This window comes from Seriola aureovittata, chromosome 19, assembly GCF_021018895.1.
Source record: "Seriola aureovittata isolate HTS-2021-v1 ecotype China chromosome 19, ASM2101889v1, whole genome shotgun sequence".
Lineage (NCBI taxonomy): Eukaryota > Metazoa > Chordata > Actinopteri > Carangiformes > Carangidae > Seriola > Seriola aureovittata.
Window position 1 is genome coordinate 8,655,579 of NC_079382.1, and position 20,081 is coordinate 8,675,659.

At 38.7% G+C, this 20,081-nt stretch overlaps 1 protein-coding gene across 1 annotated transcript in view; it reads right to left on the reverse strand.

Annotated features, from left to right (window-relative positions):
• Positions 1 to 695, reverse strand: part of syndig1l (synapse differentiation inducing 1-like) — a 37,632-nt gene extending 36,937 nt beyond the window's left edge. The window contains exon 1 of the mRNA XM_056363309.1: positions 247 to 695. The gene's annotated coding sequence lies outside the window, so the exon portion shown is untranslated. The remainder of the gene's footprint in view (positions 1 to 246) is intronic.
• Positions 696 to 20,081: the final 19,386 nt, after the last annotated feature.

Below are 20,081 nucleotides of genomic sequence, written 5' to 3' on the forward strand. Positions count from 1 at the left end.
GATGCGTCACATTCACCACTTATTCCTAATTATGACATGAGATGTGAACAGGTGCGTTCCTGTTAACAAAAAATAAACGCGTAAGGACAGTTTACTCCCCAGTAGGAGAAAAAAATCTGATCACATGTTTGACAGCTTTGAAATAGAGCAAAGCGCGTGCTATGAGAAAAAAAAAAAAAAAGCAAACTGTGAACAAAACTAAAAAAAAAAAAAAAAAAAAGGAAAGGTGCTGTGATTATTTCTTACCTCTGAGTTCTTGACAATCCAAATATTGTCTGGAAGCTGCGAACACTCGCTGGTTCCCGCCTGTACATTATGGCTGGGATGCTGCTGACGGTGTCGCCCAGAGAAAAAGACATTTCTCTGACTTTCTCATTTGAAGAAATAGCCAATCACTTCTGGCGAACAGGTCTCCGCTCGGCAAGTCGCCGCCGTCACAGCCTCGTAATCTCTCTCCTCTATAAATACGAAGGTCTCGCTCCCCAATAAACCGTTTACCTTGAGAGTCGACTGGAATGTTTTCGCCCTCGGAAAGTTGAAACACCTTCTGTGTGTATGTGTGTGTGTGTGTGTGTGTATGTGTGTGTGTGTGTGTGTGTGTGCGCGTGCGTGTGTGTGCATGAGAGAGAGAGAGAGAGAGTCCTGGTGCGGGGAGGTTCAGTGACGCGTATGGAGACTGGAGCCCAGTACACTTCGCAATGCGCGCACCCTCCCTACATGCATGCGTTTACTTTGACTGAATACTTCAAATGCGTGAACGAGGTTAATCTTCTCTTAGAGCAGATGATGGTTTTTTTTTCTTTCTTTTTTTTTTTCTTTTTTGCTGCAAATCATCAGCAGGCAGCAGTATCCAGTTTTCAGATATTGCAACCCATAGTGCAGGAATTTTGTGACTGAATCATACTGTAGAATAAAAAATTCAATGCAAGTGATAGTAATATATAAACAAATACTTCATAGTCGTCATTAAACTGAGCAGTGGCGGGGGATATGATTGTGGGTGTACTGTCATCTCATGAGTTTAAAGTGTTTCAGGGCAGATAGCAACTAAAAAAGGTCCCTTTCTTAAACAGCCACTACAATTACCCTGAGTGGACCAGTGATGTCTGTAGTAAGCCTACTGATTTGATTAGTTCAAATACAAGAGAAGGCACTCAAATTAGTCACTTTAATTTGTTCAATTTCAAAATGAAGCTGAAGAACCAAAACTAATGAATGGACTTTAAAGGTCCCAATCATCTATATTCTGACTTAGCTTCCTGTTATCAGCTGCGGGGTCCTGCATCATCAGACAGTTTCCTGCCAAAGTTACAACAGGATTTGTTTTGTTTTGTTTTTTTTGTTTTTTTTTACTGGTTAAAGTGCCCTGATCTCAGTTGGATATTAGTGATGTCACTCACCTCCATGCACCAATCAGATTTTAACAACATTTTCATCAGAGTTGGTGGGTTTTTGTCAAACCATATCAACACATGACGAAGCAGATCAGTTTGTGCCGCGCTGACTCTGGTGGGCCCGTTCACCCGCTTGTCTCTGTCAGCTCCAGGCATTGACTCCTTCTTCTCTTTATCTGGGGAGGTGTCTGGGCTACTATGTAGATTTAAAAAAAAAAAAAAGTTTAAATCTCCTTCATCTTAAAGCAGTAGTTTTACATTTTGGAAAATGCACTTATTTCCTTTCTTTGCCGAGAGTTAGATATGAAGATAAACACCACTCACATGTCTATAGTCACCGGGCGTTGATTAGCTGTGGACGGCTCCAGCTCCATAGTTAATTAGAGCAGTGTCATTCTTCTCATTGTTGTTGAATGTTGAACTATTCTTCTTCGATATTAGATAATCAATACAGGGATATATGTCAAACACCCACCTGCTGGACACACTCTGCATCGTCACTAGCATCCCTTTTTCTTTGGTTTGGACTGGTAATGATGTCGCTCTGGAGGAAGGGCTAGTCCTTGCTTCTCAGCCCAGCAGGCTTGTCCTTGTCCACTGTCACAGCTCATCACCTCTACACGCGATTTCGCACTGAAAGACAAACCAATCGCTAACCCAAACAACTTCATCTATATCTACAGTATGTCTATCTACATCAGTGCAGAGATAATGCAGGGATATAAGCACACAATTAGTTGACGCTGTTGTTGAGTGTGCTGACCAGGCGTTTCATCATGAGGAACGGATGCCGAAGAATATGGTTCTGTTGTCAACAGCATCAGCGTCTTCTCTCTCGCCTTGCACAGGATCAGAATGAAACAAAACAGTAAGAAAATCTGAACTTGTTCTGCTGTATGTTCTCATGTCTGAGTTATAAACACAGATGTTTTCCAAAAGCGATCTCCTACCTTGAGGCTGCCACAAGTAAAATTTCTCCCTTCAAGTGATTACCAAAAAGAAAAAATGTTTTAGTTAACTAATGTGCTCCAAATGCAGTGGATGGCACAGTGGAAATAATGACAGATCGAAGATGAGACAAAAAAAAAAAAAACACAGCTAAATTATGGACAAATAATGTTACCATCTCCACAGGAGGGGCTCGGGCAATGAGTAATTTGCACAGAGAAAGTGTTTAGTGTACGGTCCTGCATCCAGCAAATGATCTGGTAGGTTATCAAAAGTGCGTACAATGTGCATCCCCTGTGGGAAAAACACAGACATTGTGTTATGTTTCATGTTGTGAATTTGCACTTATATTATTCAAACATATGGATTAAGTAACTCTATCTTGAAATGAGAGTCACTGTTTGTCTCATTAAAAGATCTTAATCCAATCAGTGACCACGCACTGATTCCCTCTATTCTAACTCAATGCACAGATTAGAAAAATAATATTTATACAAATCATTGTGGCTGAGATGGACATGTTTGTTGTGTTGTAATAGTGTAATATTGTGTAATGCTGACCATGTCATATTCATCATTGCTGGGGAATAGTGGAATGCCTATAAACATTTCAGGAGCTATGCAGCCGATGGACCATACATCAATCACTTCACTGAAGGAAGGCCCCTGTAGGATTTCTGGAGATCTTAGAGGAAGAAGAAAAGAAACGCCAACATATCACTGAGGTTATAAAGACTAACTAACACAAGCCTGACGAAAAAGCTGAGATTGCCAGTGTACAGGACATTCTCTCTGACACAGCTGTCCCAGATGTTCAGATGTTACTTACCTGTACCACAGAGTCTGAAGAGTCACACCCGTCAGTTCCTCAGGATTGTTCCGGGCTAAACCAAAGTCACTGACTTTCGCTCTCAATGGCTGCCCCTAAATGGTCCACCACCATTATATTTTCAGGCTTTGAGTCTGCATGAAGGATTCCTACAGTCTTCAGAAACTCCAGGGTAGTAGCCAGCTGAAATCATCAAATCATGAACGGTTAAAATCAACTGTACTGCAGGGTTAATCTCATCAATGAAAACTATGGCAAAACATGTTTGTTGATGGATGTTTTTCCAGAATGAGAATACAGTGATAACAAAAACATTTGTACACAACTAAATACGCAACAAAATATATGACAGTTTCTGTCAAATATTCCAAACTTGTACAGTCAGATATTTGTACTATATTTTATTTATTTATTTACTGTTAACACTGTAAACTAAGTAAAAATACATAAAAAAATAAAACTACTTGTAACACATATGGAAATATCCTGTTCTCTACCCTTCCCCCCACAATCTGAAAGTTTCCTGCTTTTGATGTATTCATGATCACATCCCTGATCCCCAATAAGCCCACAAACATATATATGTATATTACTTGTATATCATTTAGTATTTCATATAAATTTAACATACATATTAACATATTAATATTCAGATAAAACTTAAGAAGTAACAAAGTAAGTAAAAAAAAACAATAATATAGAAGCTGAAAAACAGGAATCTGCTCATTGTGTTATGGATATACTGTATCTGCTTTTTTTTTATATGTGCCTGTTTAAACTTTTACATCTAAAAACAATCTACCATTATTAAATACTGGGCCACCAAAACGTGATTTTCTATCTATATTGTAAACATATATGCTTGAAACGTTCACTTTAAGAGACTTGTTCCTGCTGGAACAAGTGTAGTGGAAAATTTGATTAACTTATCACAGGGTAACTCCAGGTCACGTGATGTCACTGATGTTTTGTATTAAATGTCAGTATATAATAACTGTTTCTCTGCAAAATGGTTCAATTTGTCCAATTTCTAACAGGCTCCATATGTAATTTTGATATAAGCTATATATACAAACATGGACATATATGATTTTACTTCATATGTACATATATTTCAGAGTTAATTTGTGTGCACACATTTTGAGTTTTCTATGCACTTTAGATGTATCACCTTTGGAATTCAGTTGAGGCCGGACATTATTGTGCAAGATCACAATTGAGGACAAGAAAATTCCACTAATATTTGTAAAAGAATGTTGAGTGATAGAGAATTCGATTAACACTGTTTGGACATTAAAACTGAGGAGTACAGTTTTCGGTTTCAGCAGTTTGCTGAAGGACTGTACTCCATAAATGTAGTGTCATTTTCACTGGTGCAATTTTACTGGTGTTTTTATATTTATAAATGTGACACAATTATAAAAGGTGAGCTCAGACATCAGTGCAGTGTTATGAAGATGGAGTTAATGCAGATGAAAACATGTCCTAATATTGTGACTCTATTGAATGTTAATACATGTGTAAAAATATATAGGTTGTGATTCACGGGCTATAACTCTTTAAAAGGCATGGTTAATGTTCCTCCTGTTAAATGAAGGTCATTATTTAAAGTTCAGGCAGCCTCCATGGGGTTAATGTGTAGTTCAAGAAGCTCATTTAAGTGAATGGACTCTAAAGGTAGCCATGCACCAGGTCTGAAATCCCATATCATTATCTGGGATCTAAATCTTTTTTAAAAAGCACATAGTTGGAATCCTGACCACAATCTTGTCGTTTTGATCTTTAAAGACAAAGCGCCTATGTTCTCAGTGAGGGATCTGCAGTATCAATTCCTCCTTCCTTTTATGTACAATATATTGTGAGTTTGGCATTTGAACCTGTGGGCTACACAAGGGGGAAAAAAAGGTCAACAAATAGCCGAGAAGTGAGAGGATCAAAAAATAGTCTTGCAGCCACACTGATTATTGCTGAGGATGACCAAGGAGAGGACAACAAGGGCGAGAGCAAAGGGAGGTGGCTCTTGCAGGTTGTGTAATAGCCTGAGTGTTCTCAAACACTGATCACACCTCCATTTCTTACCATGCAGTGGTGCCTGCTATTTCTGTTTCTCACTCTCTCAGTATTTCTGTTATTTCCAGAATTGTCATCCACTGTCTTCTATTTTTTTTTTTCCCCTCTAACTCAATATCACTGCAATCATACCTGACAAATAGATTCAGATCCATTGACCAGCTGCTCTCAGGACCTCATCAGAAACCTATCAATCATATATATCTTACACAGCTTCTCTTCCTTCCTTCAGTCTTCCTATTTCTATCCCACCTTGACCACAGAACTGCTGTCACGCCACAGAATTCAGCCATATCCTCCTCTGCTTGTTGGAAGTGGTCATTCAGCTTGGCGCCATACCCACAGGCATGCCTTGCATTGCAGATCAGCTGCAAGATCCAATTTGTTTGTGTTGAAATGACTCCAATTCCTTTGCCACAGAACATTAGGACTGTAAATTAATATCCCTGGGCTCTGCGGCTCACAGGTCTGTTTCCAGACAGGAGACAGGCACACTGGGATAATGGCAGCTGCACAGAGAGAATTCTTTAAGACCTGAGGTACATTGTCTTTATAAATCCTGGGTCTCCCCTCCCACCTATTCTCTTGCTTTTCCCCTCATGGTTTCATCTGTCACTTTTAGAGACCTTCTCTCATATGAGTTTAGAAGGTAGAGCGCTCATCAGCAGTGTCGTGCTCAGAGTTACAACATCTACAGTCACTCTTACCTCTCCGCTGTCACTCACAACGAGTAGAAGGGAATACAAATGAGCAACAGTGTGAAAATAAAGTTCTCAGAAGCCATAATTTATATACATCTGAGCCAGGTGACGTTTGACAGTGAGGTTCAATCATATACCAACATTACTTATCCAATATATTGTATGTATTGTATGTTTAATTTGTACATACAGCGTGTTGCATTCATTTTTCTCATTTCTTCATTGTAAACATACAGCTGTGTTGGCACACACCACATAAAGGTTATTAAATCACAGATGTATTATATTTGTCATCATTTTTTTAAGTCAGGAGAAATGTGCTGCTCATATTACTGGTGAGTCCTACCATCTGTTCTTGAACCCAAACACTGATTATGCTGCTTAGGTGCTTGTATTGAATAGAATAACTCCTGTATGGCTGCTGTTTTGTGGAATTTTTTTGTTGTTGTTGCCTTTTTGAAATGTAACTACTTACACCCAGTACATTTAAGAAAAAGTTTGATATTTAGAGAAATAAGATTTTTGATTTCTCGATGAGAGTTACGCCAGGAACACACCGCCTGTGTTGCATATGTGTGGCCCACGCACGTATGCTTTCACACCGGCGGCATGTCTGCTGTGTTACTGCAACTGCCAGGTCTATCTCTCTACATAGAGTCTGCAGGTTACTTGAATGTTGGATTTCTTTTCATTATGAATTAATTACAAATTCATTTCTCTAAAGTGTTACATGCCATTTGTTTAATCAGTGTAGCAAAACAGCCAATGTACCAACTGTACGTTAGCTGTAAGTGAGCTAGCAACAAATGCACTGACTGTGTCTGAAGAAGGTGGCTGTGTTTGTTCTCAGCTCAGTATCTGGCTGAAATGAGAACTCATCAGAAAACCTGGTTCTGTAGCTGGGTCCAGCTACATATTTACTGTATAGAATTGAATGTTCTCATCTTATTCTCAACAAGAAGGCAAAAAGCATATTTCCCTAAATTTTGAACTATTCCTGTAACTCAATACTTAAAGACACCCTCCCATGAGAATCAACATTTTAACCTTGTAAACATTCCCATATGGTGTTTTTTATATTAAAGAGTATATGAGCTTCCAGCCAAAGTTTTCCTTTTTTTCACTTTTTATGTTGGAAAACCATTTTGAACAAAATATTAATCATAGCAGAGTATTTATACATAGTTTAAAACATGTCTGGAGAGGAAAAAGGTTAGTAAAGGAAACAAAAATAACATAAATAATGTACAAAAGCTATAATTTCTCATGGGTATAGTCAGCTAGCATTCTTGCAATTTATGCCTCAGTATATCCTGTAAAAAAAAAAAAAAAAAAAAAAAAAAAAAGTATAGTGGCAAAAGTTACCCATAATCTGCCAGAAATCATGTTAAATGTTATTCATGACCCTCGGGCTAGACTGTTGTCTGTTGGTAATAGCTGCAAGGTGAATAGAGTCTAATATTTGTTTCCCTATGTTTAAAATGATGGTTGCAGAAGAGCTGAAGGTTTGCACACGGCATACTAAACTGAACCACCTCGAGGTGAACTCCATATCCCTTTAAGTCATCTGCTGAAGGTAAGATCAGTAGGTGGGAACATCAGTCACATATGCACAAGTGGCGTAGAACCTACACACTGGTGCTGCAGAAACAGAAATGCTGCCTTGCGCGCTTCCAACACACCACTGTCATTTTTCTGAACTCGGCAGACAAAGAAAACCAGCTGAAAGTGTTGAGTATTTTTCAATTATTTTTCATAATTACTTTTCAGTATTTTTGTGCGCATTCAGGTCTATCTCAACAGGATTCACCTGAATAAACACAGGTAAATAAAATAATTGCTGTTTCATCCTTTGACGTCAAGTGCATTTAAATGCAAAGCACTTGTTTCAATAATTTCAATGAAATCCCATTCATTTTTAATGGATACTGTTTATGCATTAATGGGATTTTACAGTCAGAATGAAAACAGATCGCAGTGTCTTTTCAAACAAAGCTTTCTGTTCTCTCCACCAAACGAAACAGAGAACAAAAACAACAAAAAAAATGGGTCTGAAAAGAATCACACCAGAAGTGGACCCATCCTTGGAGCTGAACACACACTGTTCGAAGAACTTTGAAGATCTTTTATGAATTTTATTCTCGTTTGAATATGAAGAGAGCAGTCATAGCAGATTATTGGAGAAAGCACAGAGGCTGTCAAGGCGGACTGTGTCTAGACATATCTCTCCACTCCAGCTATGTCTTTAATGTACATTCGTGGCTACAGTTTGATTTAGAGGCTAGTCTTCAATGATGCTTTCTTTCTTGCCCACCCCCACTGCCACTGAGAATCCATCAGGCCTTTCATTTTAATAGTTTCTCAGTTCCTTGTTGAGATTGACATTTTGCTCACTTACTGCCTTGAAAAACATGCAGTAATATTTCACTTTCCACCAGAGATCCATTTGTTGTTTGTCCTTTTTCTATTGCAGTGCCAAACACCTCAGTGTTCTTTACTTCACTGTTGAGTAACATCACACGATAAATACTTACTCCCACATGGAGGACACACACAGTGTATAAGCAAGTTATTCAAATTTTGACATCTTTTCCAAAACTGTTCAGATTAATGAAAAGAGAAAGAAGAGAAAAAGATAGTAGAGTTAATTCAGGCATATACCTACTCAGACAGATTAATCCTTTACTACAAAGTCACTTGTCAGAGCAAAGCGAACATGGTTCACTCGGTTCAACTGTGCATAGTAATTTTTTTTACTGTCAGTTGCTCTAATGAATACATTTCAAGATAGGAGAATTAAGCAATCATAGATTTGTTCAATCACAAATGGAATAAACCTTTTCTGTATGCAGCTTGACGGAAAAGTTCATAGTGTTATGACTGATAAGGGTGAAGTAGCCAGTCACTTGAAATTATGGCCATTCTTGTTCAGGAAGATGAACGTACAATAGAGTGTTGGCATTGAGGAGATCCTTTTAATGATAGAAAAGGAGAAGGAAAATGGCCGTGGTTGGCCTGTAAGTGAACCTACGAAGCCCGCAGCATGGCTCTAGGCTTCCCCTTATAGATTGTGGGTTTGCACATGTATGTATGTGCATGTATGTGCGTATGCATATGTGTTTTGCACATATGCACGTCCAAGATAGATAATAAATGAGTATGATTTCAAATTCTATTCTATTCTTTCCCTGAGTCTTAACACGGCCAACATGCGTTTTGTATTAATATTAAACATACACCAGCTAGAGTGCAAAACACTATGGCAGTTGTTTGGGACTGTCTCCCATTGATGCCTGCTCTCAGCTCATCCACCTCTTTGATCAGGACCCTCTCCATCTCTGTTGCATCACTGCCAGCCTTCGGGTGTCCTATTAAGCATCTCTCTCTGTGTTTCTTGATTCCACCACCTGCCTGCGCTTGTTGTGCTATGCCTGGCCATGACTGTTTCAGCCAAAAACCAGTCAGCATGTCTGCTTGATATGATCACGGATAACCTATCAGACGACTAAATCCTCCAGTGAATACTGAACAAGTAAGCCATCGATGTTTGAAAAGGAATCTCACCAGCAAATGCTCTGGTGTGCATTATAATGACTGTAGCAGCACAGTCTCCTTGGCAATTAATTAAACTGGAAATTTAATTACCGTAATGGAAATATATTGCAGAAACAATTGCACAGCTGGGTAGAATATGCCTCTATTATTATTATTTTTAAAAGTCTGCGAATTTCTAATTTGGTGCAGTCTCTTTCATGCAGAGGAGATAACTGATATGTGTTAACTTTCAACCCCTTATGAGGGAAGGAAAACCTACTTTTTCAGGGATTAAGAATCGGCATGGAAGCAAAATCAAACTCAAAACCATATTCATTCACATTTTATCATAAAAGAAGGGTTCCTGTCAGAATACCAGACCCAATTTTACTGTCCTTAGTGCTCAGCCAAGCCTCCCATGGTTGTCTTTGACTTGTGAAGATCCTGGATACATGATTGCCAACTGTTTAATGAGAGCCTGTGTACCTTTGATTTCTAGGCCCCACTAATGAACAGCATGTCAGTTTTTCCTATCAGCAGAGAATACAGTCCTGGCTACCCCGGGTAATCAGTAGCGCAGCGCGTCCAAATGTCAGTCAAAGGGCACAATTGATATTTCATGCAGCTCCCTGTGGAAAATTATAATCATCAATTCAAACTTTCAGATATTATTTCTCTGGGGTGAAGTGAACTCCTCTGCGTAAGTGGCTGGAACACATTTGGTGATAGCATGGTTGTATGACTGATGCCCTCTCAGTATTTATCACATGTTGAATTAATCTTGCTGACTTCTTTTTTCTTTTCTTTTCTTTTTCTTTTCTGCCACAGCTGTATTTTCAGCTTGCAGTGGAAAACAGAAAGACTGCTGCTCTGGCATAATTTGTAACATCATTCCTATACCTGGGGTCATGATGCACAGTAGTCTGGACAGGGTGATTTTCCAGTGTTGCTGTAGGGAAGAGAACCAGGACACTTGCTTTTCTGTTGGCCCAGTAGCAGACATGGTTGCCAAAGGTGAAACCTAGATTGTGGAGGTTGACACACGGTTACTGCAGTCTTATCAAAATGTTTCATTTGTGCCCACATGGAGAGCCTACTACCCATAAATTCCATCCTTTTCACTAAAAGTTGAACACTGCCCAATATTCTGTCTTAGTTTAGAAAACATTAAATTCAGGGAGCTTCCTGCATTTTAATTAAATCCCTTTTTAAAAAAAAAAAAAAAAAATCTAGATCCAGATCCCTCTACCTTTTGTATAAAAAATCCTTGAATGTCTAGTGGCTAACTAGCTTCTAAATTATCTTTCTTTTAATAACCTGTCTGGACTTTTTCTGTCAGATGAGAGTGAAACTGACTCTATTGAAACCTCACCATTAAGTCTCCTTGATCCAAACACAGTTCAAACCACCAATGTTAATATTTTATATAATTTGAAATCAAATACATTTAAAGTGGTAGCCCAATAGTTGATCTTAATTTAAAATAGCCACCAATCTCTCCATATTGTTTGATATACTGCCCCTCAAGGCTCTACTCCATCTAAACACTTGGTAATTACAGTTTTAACTTTGGCATAAATTTCTGCTTGTATGCAGATGATACTGAGCTCTATGTTGCCATTGTTCCTATAATGATCGCTCAGAGCTGCGTGACTGCTGGCCTTCTCCACACAGGGGTTGTACCTCCGTGCTTCCATTATATTGTGCTGCTCTTCTTTCTTGGGTTGCTTGGTTGAGCAAGGCAATCTTTTATTTAAAGATTTTAACAACTGTTGCATTCCAAATACAGAGTAGACTAAAGAGATTGCTGTTGTTCTTTTAATTTATTTACATACTTAGAGGGAGCCTAGTGCATAATCACTGACTTATTTGCATTTCTGTCCCCATTGTTCTTTCCTTTACTGCATAAGCAGTTTTGGACCGTCAACATTTAATTACTGAAAACTACGGTGAAAAGTTTCCTGTTGCAGCAGGAAATCAAAGTGTTTGAATAGACGAAGACATGAAATTTGGTTCACACTAATTAGCTAATTTTTAAAAATCTGAGTACATTTTGAAGAAGAGTCTCTTTTACATGAATAAAACAAACTCAACTTTACTATTAAATTGACATCAATAATAATGTCAAATTCCAGGAATTTAAAACATATTTGCAAAACAAGAGCTCCCTAACAGGCAATCAAAATCTTACTTGAGCTGTAACGGTGGTTATTGGAATCACCGTCATTGTGGTCAGACATCTGAAGAAATCTCTAGATGAGTCAGAATGCACAATGAGGGACTGCGGGAGGATTATTCACAGCTGAGTGCTGAAGGAGGCAAGGGAGTCTAATCACTAGCCAAGACAGACTGAGAAACGCACAAAAAGACACACACACCTGGAGAAACCAGAATTACTATAAAACAAGGCACATAATCAGGACCATGCCTCGCTGGTCTCCAGCTCAAACGGCTTCTAGCTCTGAGCTCATTTTGACATTAATACAAAATTTATGTGAGCTTTACTGGCAGAGAGTTTCCTCTTTAACTTTGACATTTATCTTATCTTATCTAAGCAAAATTTGTAATATAATTCCAAAGGCCTGTTTCCAGTTATTAATTTGTGTGACTACTGCTGTGATTAGGAGGATGTTGTGCTGACAAAAGTATGTAAAAACATTTTAAAAGTTACTCTTTTTCCCTGTTTTTTCACTGTTTGCCTTAAACGCACAGTACATAGCTTCTGCATTATAGGTCTCTCAATTAAAACAATAACAAAAGATGTTGTTTGGGAATTGTTGTCTTCACCACTACTGACAACTTCTTCCTGTTCAGGAGGTCGCCTTCTTTCCAAAACAAACCAGGTGATTTTAACAAGTGAAAAACAACAAAGCAAATTGAAAGGTTGGTGTTTGGCTGATTCTGTACAGCAGACACGGGACATCAGGGGAGGGCTTGTAGCTGAGACGGCTAACCTCTGTTTCAATTGTTTATCTGACGTTCAGGAGATTTTGTCAGCAGCTGAATTAGTCACAGAGGTGTCCTCCTCTCCATAACAAATGGGCCAGGGGATTAAAACAGATAGAAACACTAACAAAAATTAGTTTCACATTAAAAATCTAATTTTCAATGACACTGTTTGGTGGACAGAGCTGCTACTAACATTTTTGGCGTTTTCTCTGAAAACTTAACATCCAGATATCAAATGACTAAAATCCTTCATCGGGTTAAAATACATAAGTGAAAACAATCAAGGTGTAAAAAATATATCTTAAAAATGTGGCTTAAAACTGAATGGAAAATTCATTTTGAGCCTCTAGCAGGCAACCACAATACTGACGCATGTGCATAGGGGATATGATGTTATTGACAGGGGACCAAATGAGGCAGACATTTACTATGGTTAATTGATGATTTCACTAGGTTTGAAAATTGTTGGAAACATTTGCGATAATGCAAGTACACAACTCAAAAAATATATAATAACATATGTCTAGTCGTTTTGAGACATTTCAATGTGGAAAAGTCACATATTATGAATAATATAGAATGACTTGTTCTGTGCCAGAGGGGGCTATACCAGTAATTGCATGTTAATTGTTTTAGTGAAAACCGATTCAATAAGTTTTGTTATCACCCTTATTTTTATTCAAACATGGGGGCCTATACATTTAGACTGTGCCACGTTTACATCTCTTCAATGCACTGTGATTTTGTGGTCCACAGAGATGCCACAGTTATAACAGCATGTTCAGCTCAACGAAATCAAATATGAGGTTGATAGCAATGAATAGGTTTGTCGACATATGCTACTTGTTAATGCCCCAATTCAATTAAAGCCTCATTTAGTACGTCTCATCTAGCCTAATCTCTTTGTGGAAGATACGGAGGACTAAAGGGGGTTATGTATGGAGGGATAAATTTCCTCTCTCTTTGCAGAAAGTGATGACACTCTTCAGCTCCTGAGATTATGACTGAATGACTCAGCCAGAACTGGGTATGGGAAATAAAACTTAACGTGGAGTTACTATGCCATGCTCAGAGAATCTGGCAGTCAAGGCCTTTTCTCTGTAAATTCAATTAAAGTGTCCGACTTTGTGTTGGTCCATGCATAACGCTGGGGTGTATTATATATTTTCTGGGACAGAGGAGAAGCGCAAGCGGCTAGAAAGACGGGAGAGTCAAGTTGTTGCTCTGTAAGAAAATTACTTTTCTTATAAAACAGCTCACAAAGAGGTTCTACATGGAAAATTTTTTGCTGGACCACAACAGCGGGGCCGGCCCTATAAAACGAATGTCTGTGACTGATTGATTGGCTGAGTGATACAGTTGGGTGATCAAGTTACACCATTGGTCAGTTAGATACATGTGACTGAGTCATGAAGTTACACCATTGGTCATTTTCAAAATGAAACAGTTTCTATTAGGGGGGCATTTACAGCCTGCAGTGTTGCCAACGTATTACATTTGTGCTTGGATTTAGACTTTTTTTTTTAATCACCAAGCGACATATCCAGTGACTTTTTAGACAAACATACTACTTGCTACTCTCTGTAGAAGAGAGTTGCTAGTACTGACTGTGAGCGAGAAACAGAGACTGTGTGCTGTGTGTGTGAGACAAAATAAGAAAGATATTCTGACTTCTGACTTCTAACTTTCTCTCTGAGTGATAATTTTACAAGTAATTATAGCCGAAATCACAAAACAGTCTTTGTATGTGTTCGGTGATTTTGTCAGACAAAGTCATATAAATTGTTCTTAAATCAGGATTTTAGCAGCAGCAGAGCAGCAGCTTGGAAATGGTTTAGATGTGACAGCCGGTTAACATTTAGTCTTAATGAGCCATGTTTCAGGCACTATTTCAATCTTCCGTTGTCTGACAACAGAAACAGTAAAACATGTAAGAAGTTACAGCTTCATAGGGAATATGACTGTATTAAAATACTGTATATGTGTGCTTGGAGAGAGGCAAACAGTTAAAGGGCTGAAACCGCTGATACATGGCAAAGTGCAAATAGGACACATGATGTCAGTTGTTTACAGTGGTTCCACAACAGCTTTCAACTTTGTCCTCAATTTTGCACACTGTCCATACGTAGTCCAGACATATTCTAGGTTTTGACGTAACCTTGTTTTCTTTTGAGAATTTGTAAGTTTATTCAAAAACAGATTTGCACTTCTTTAAATTAAAGTCTATCTGTGCTTGAAGTGCAAATAGTTTACTAGAACTTATAGTCAGCTGATGATCAATGTTGCAGGTTATTCCATTTGAAATCATTGTCATTTGCAAGCCCATCCTTCTACACTAAGAGAGAAAAGCAGACAGATTGATGGACAGATAGTTGCTGACTTACTATGTTTTGTTTTTTTTACTTTGCCTGTTGGTCGGTCAATATGAAATTTAAATAGAAATCGCATCAAGCTGAGTTCATACAAGGTAACTAATCGATAATTAGGAAGTCTGCATGTTATGTACAACAACCAAATCAATTGCAATTTTTTACATATCATCTTTGGTTCAGTAGACAGACAGAGACAAAGCGTTGCACAGTGTGAATATTATAAATCTGCCATTTCTTACAGATGAGGATTGATTAATACAGCTGCCAAACCATTAGTCCCGTCATGGGGGAGATTTATTCATCTGTGTTGTTTTTTTCATGTTCAATAACAGTCAGACATTATCAGTATTCCAGCATCACCTTGCTCCAGGTATGTCATAGATAATCACTGAAATGATGCTGAGTGCTCCAACATTATTTCTGACAACACATACAGGCAGTGACTCACACCCTGACTAATTTGGTGTATGAGAGCTGGATATACATAAAAACAAGACTACAAGCCCAAAGCTCATTGAGGGCCCTTAGGGCCGCAGAGTTCTTTACAAAATTAAGGTAAAATTTGTTCTAGAGAAAAGGCCATCACTTAAATCAAAATTGATTATCATCCTGGAAGCATGGATGTGTGAAGCAATGTATTCTGTTAATTTCAAACGGACCTGTATGTAAAATATAGTACTGATGTACTATAAAGTACATGCTATACTTTACTTTATAGTACATCAGTGCTCAGAGCAGTACTTGAATTACAATAAGTGCATTTAAAGGTGTTATTTGTAAGTTTTGCTATTGCTACATAGTCAAGGTTAGCATTAACAGCTGTGTACTTATCAGTCTAGAAGATACGGGTCATGGAAAAAGTGTACCTTTTGAAATATATTGTCACTGGTGGAATTTTTGCCTCACAGTGTCTCTACACAAAAGGTGATTTGGTGAACTAAACCATTAAGAATCATCCCATGCTAATCTGGCTAGCAGTACACGATAACGTCTTACTGAAGTGTTGCACAGTAGACAGACTGTAGACTTGTGTGAGGTGTGGTTTGAATGGGTCGCTAACATGCTAAACTAAGAACTGAACATGGTAAACATTATACCGTGTTAGCATCAGCACGTTAGCATTCTCATTTTGAGCATGTTAGCATGTTGACGTTAGTGTTACGTTGAGAGTGGATTCTATACCACATGCTGCTTCCATTTATAGTCTTGCCTCATGGCACCTCTTTTTTTTTTGCAATGACTAAAAGTACTCAGCTATCAGAAATGTGAGTCAAACTTTTGGTATTGACACAGTTCTGCATATTGTATGCTACCCAACGCTGTGCAGTGTTTATGCCATGTTTGTGAAAAACCCTTGGGCTTAGGCTATTTATGTGTGTACATCATATTCTTCAGGGTTAGTGAGTTATACTTAGTATTTTCCCAAATCAGCACAATATTGATATTGAGAAATCTGGCCAAAAATAACATCATGTTTGTTTGTTTGTTTATGTCAACACCGTCCCACTCTGCTCCTGCCTTCCAAAATCCCCATCCCTGAGCAGGCAGAGGCAATTTTCTCTCCATTATGCTGTGAAAAGCTGAACCGGCTAAAAATGAACAAGCCCGGAACAAGCCAAGCCATTTATATGGCTTTACATGTAAGGCTATTTTTAAAACAGCACAACATTGTCAACCAAATTGACTGTTTAAATCAGCTTGTTGTCTTCTCACGTGCATCACCAGTGTTCACATATGGCTGCAAATGCACAGAAGTATATAAGCACCACCTCTCAAGTGCTGTGTAAGTAACCACAATAGCCAGTAAAAGGCAAATAAATGCTGGCTTTTCTAAGTGACAGCTATAGACCGACAGTGTCTGTTAAAGAATAGGATGTTTTAAAAGAAAGCATTCCTGGCATCAGGGTTTGATGTGTTTTGTTTTCTTGTCTATCCATCCTGTCTGGGTCTTTGTGTCTTTGCAGAGGCTGCCTTTTAAGAGATGCTTTTTCATTACAAACAGACATCTCTCAGAGGAACCGCTCCTGATGCAAGTCATTCACCTGACAGTGGTGTCACATGGCTTCTTTGTCTTTGCCTTGTTCCTCACAACAATCTGCTTCATCCTATTCATCCTCTGAATACACATTTTTTATGTTGTAGGGCGAGTAAAAGAATAATGGAATCAATGACTTGAAATAGCATTAATTGATTGACACTTTTCACTATTTGTGTTCTTGCACCATTCAGCAGATTACAGTACTCATGGTGTATATTAAATATTGAACACTACAGGCTTGTTGGCATGAAACTAGTGTTCACACATGAATGCAAAATAATCAGGGGGATGTTTCATAAATTGTAATTTCAGTTATAAATGATGAAAGATGATTGCAGGAATAAAAGTTCTACTTCACTGCGGACACAGTTGTCGACTGTGTCTGCAGACAGAAAGACTGAAACTTGATGCTGGGTGTATATCATCTCCCATCTTACAGGAAACACCATTGAAATAAACCTTTTACTTTCTTATGAAGCAGATGCTCTGTTTACTTTGAGTATGAAGCGGGAAATCAGTCTTCCACAGGAGAGCATTAGAGATTCATGTGCATGAGCGTCATAAAACTGCTGACATATTTTTGCTCTCCAAAGGATAGATTTTCCTCTAAAGTCCTGTACAGCCCAGCTGGACGTAGGATAACTGAGAGAGCCCTTAAAGTTTCATTATAATTTTCTCCATCTGACAAGTCTATGATTAAAACAAAGGAGGTTTTTCCGCAGTACCTTTGCCATTGCTTGGCATTTCAACTAAATCATAGGGGGCATGTTATAGGAACTGACAGACTTCTGCAGAAATGAATGAACCTCCGGTGTTCTGTGTCTGGAACAAGAGGCAGGAGTCTCTGTGCAGAGAGATAAATTTAGGAGAGAAAATGTCAACTTCTGTTTTGTGCTAGATTTTAAATGCGAAGGTGAGGCTGGAGCAATGTCTCACGGTTAAGCATGCACATACACACCCTGATACACACACATATGCAGAAAGAAACAACATTTTACAAGGTTTTTTTTTTTTTTTTGGCATGTTTGACTCTTCTCTTTCGTTCTGTAATATTTCTTCAAATGGTGTCAACTATCATTTGAATTGTTCCTAGAGAATTGTAAATCTAATTAGAAATTCTCAAGCTAATATTTGTAGGTTTGATGAGATACAGTTAAAGGTATTTAGTAAAGACTGTGCAATGACTATAAATTCATTTAATTCAATTTAAGTGAGGAGAAATCCTGATTAGCTTGTCAATCAGTTTGCCCACCTTGATGCAACAAATGTATTCTTATTGGTCGAACAAAATGATAAATTAGAAAATATCCGTACTTGCCACAAATTAGTTAAGACAAGCCAGTCACTATGGCAACATGTTGTGACAGGAGTTATTTTCATACTATCAGTCTTGCTTTCCCATAGTACAGCACACTAATTAATTTAATGGAATATTAGCATAAAGACGGTGGCAATGTCCCTGGAAGAAATTACTGGCGTGATACAGCGGCCAAATATGTTTTCGTCTATGATTAAACAGTGAGGTCTCACTGGAAAGACAAACACAACTGTGGATTCATGTTTTTTTTTAACATATCAAAAAAGGATTATTTATGAGAGGCTGGGCAAAGGGTCAAGGTATACAACTCTGTTTGATGGCGCTCACACAGCTGCTGAGAATAGACATTTTCATACCTCTGCATGTAGCCCAGGTTTATGTCATGGAGTGATTATAGATTGTTGGTGCTTCCCTGTCTATCTGTTTGTCCATCTGTGGATCTATTGGACAGGGCATCCAATATATCACATCTTCCCACTGTGTCTGTATTATACCCAAAGGCATTTCATGTCTGCAGGGGGAGATAGCGGGGAACTCGACTGAGCTTACAAATCATTTTTAATGAATCTCTGTGCATCTGGACCCCTCCCTTCTGCCGCTCTCAGTCTTATAATGCTTGTCAGAAATAAATGCAAGAGAGATGAGTTGTCTAAATGCTTTCACTAGTATTCCTAGCCCCCACCACCACCACCACCACACCCCCCCCATCAACATCATCTGATATATGAGTGCCAAAGGAGAAGAAAGAAGAGCAAGTCATATTGTTTTAATGATTTCAAACAAATTATAAAGGAGCCGCACATTGTGAAAGCTTTCGTAAGCCTATTCTTTGATGAACCATTGGTGGGCACGCGCACACACACACACACACACACACAAATTGCAAAAAAGTTTATTAAATGGATTGCTTTCATTTGCCTTCAAGGCAGTTTGCATTATTGTTGGCATGATAACACCAAGCCGTTTTATGTATTCTCACAAATGCTCATTGCAGTGTGTGAAAGGAAAACAAATCAAAGGACAAACCAAACCCAGAGGACGAAAGCGAAAGAGGAGAATAAGTTAGTGATGGCAGTGGTGATAGGCTACATGGTGTATGACAAGTGAATAAAGCTCTTCAGATTCATTAGAAGCCTCTCCTTTAGCATGGAGTCTTTTTTATGTATTTATTATCCTCACTCCAAACTCCTAGAACCAGGAGAGTTGGACAATTCATCATACACGAATGCATTGACACATGCTCGGTGCACTTGCAGTGGCCCACAAACCCACAAACAATAAGGAAAAATTACTAATGGGATACAGTATATGCACTGTTCAACTCAAGCATCCAGGGGACATGTTCAAGACAGTTTTCCCATAGGGAGATGTACCTTTACTTTCTTCTCCACAGACCTGCTATCAGAGCGACTAAAAATAATAAAAGGAGAAGATCGACACTTCTGGAGAGCAGGATTAACAGTAGTATGGTCAGCGTTAGCTTTTGTTATCTTAACTTTTGGCCTGCTTTTCGCCAGCCATATGGAGGGAAACTGCACTCTGTTCTGTTCCTAATGAATGTGCGCTCTATTGGATGCTATACCGATACACCATCAAAGAGAATGATCATCAGTGGTGCACACTTCATTTACTCCCTCATTCCTCTTTCTCTTATTCTCTTTTCCTTCCTCCCCCTCAATCACTCTCTCTACGTTGCTCTCACCCTCTTGTGCCCACCCCACCCCCACCCCCCTCATGGGGCGCATACCTTATTGGAGCTGCATTAGGACCACTCTAATCTGTGTGGCAGGGTGAAATGGGATGTTCAATGGCTTTTTCTCGTTTCCTGGCTGAGAGGGCCGTGTAACGTGCTAATGGATTCCGCGGCTGCTGCCTGACCCCCCCGGTAGAGCGTGCAGAGTCAGGGCTCACAGCCGTGACTCCCCCCT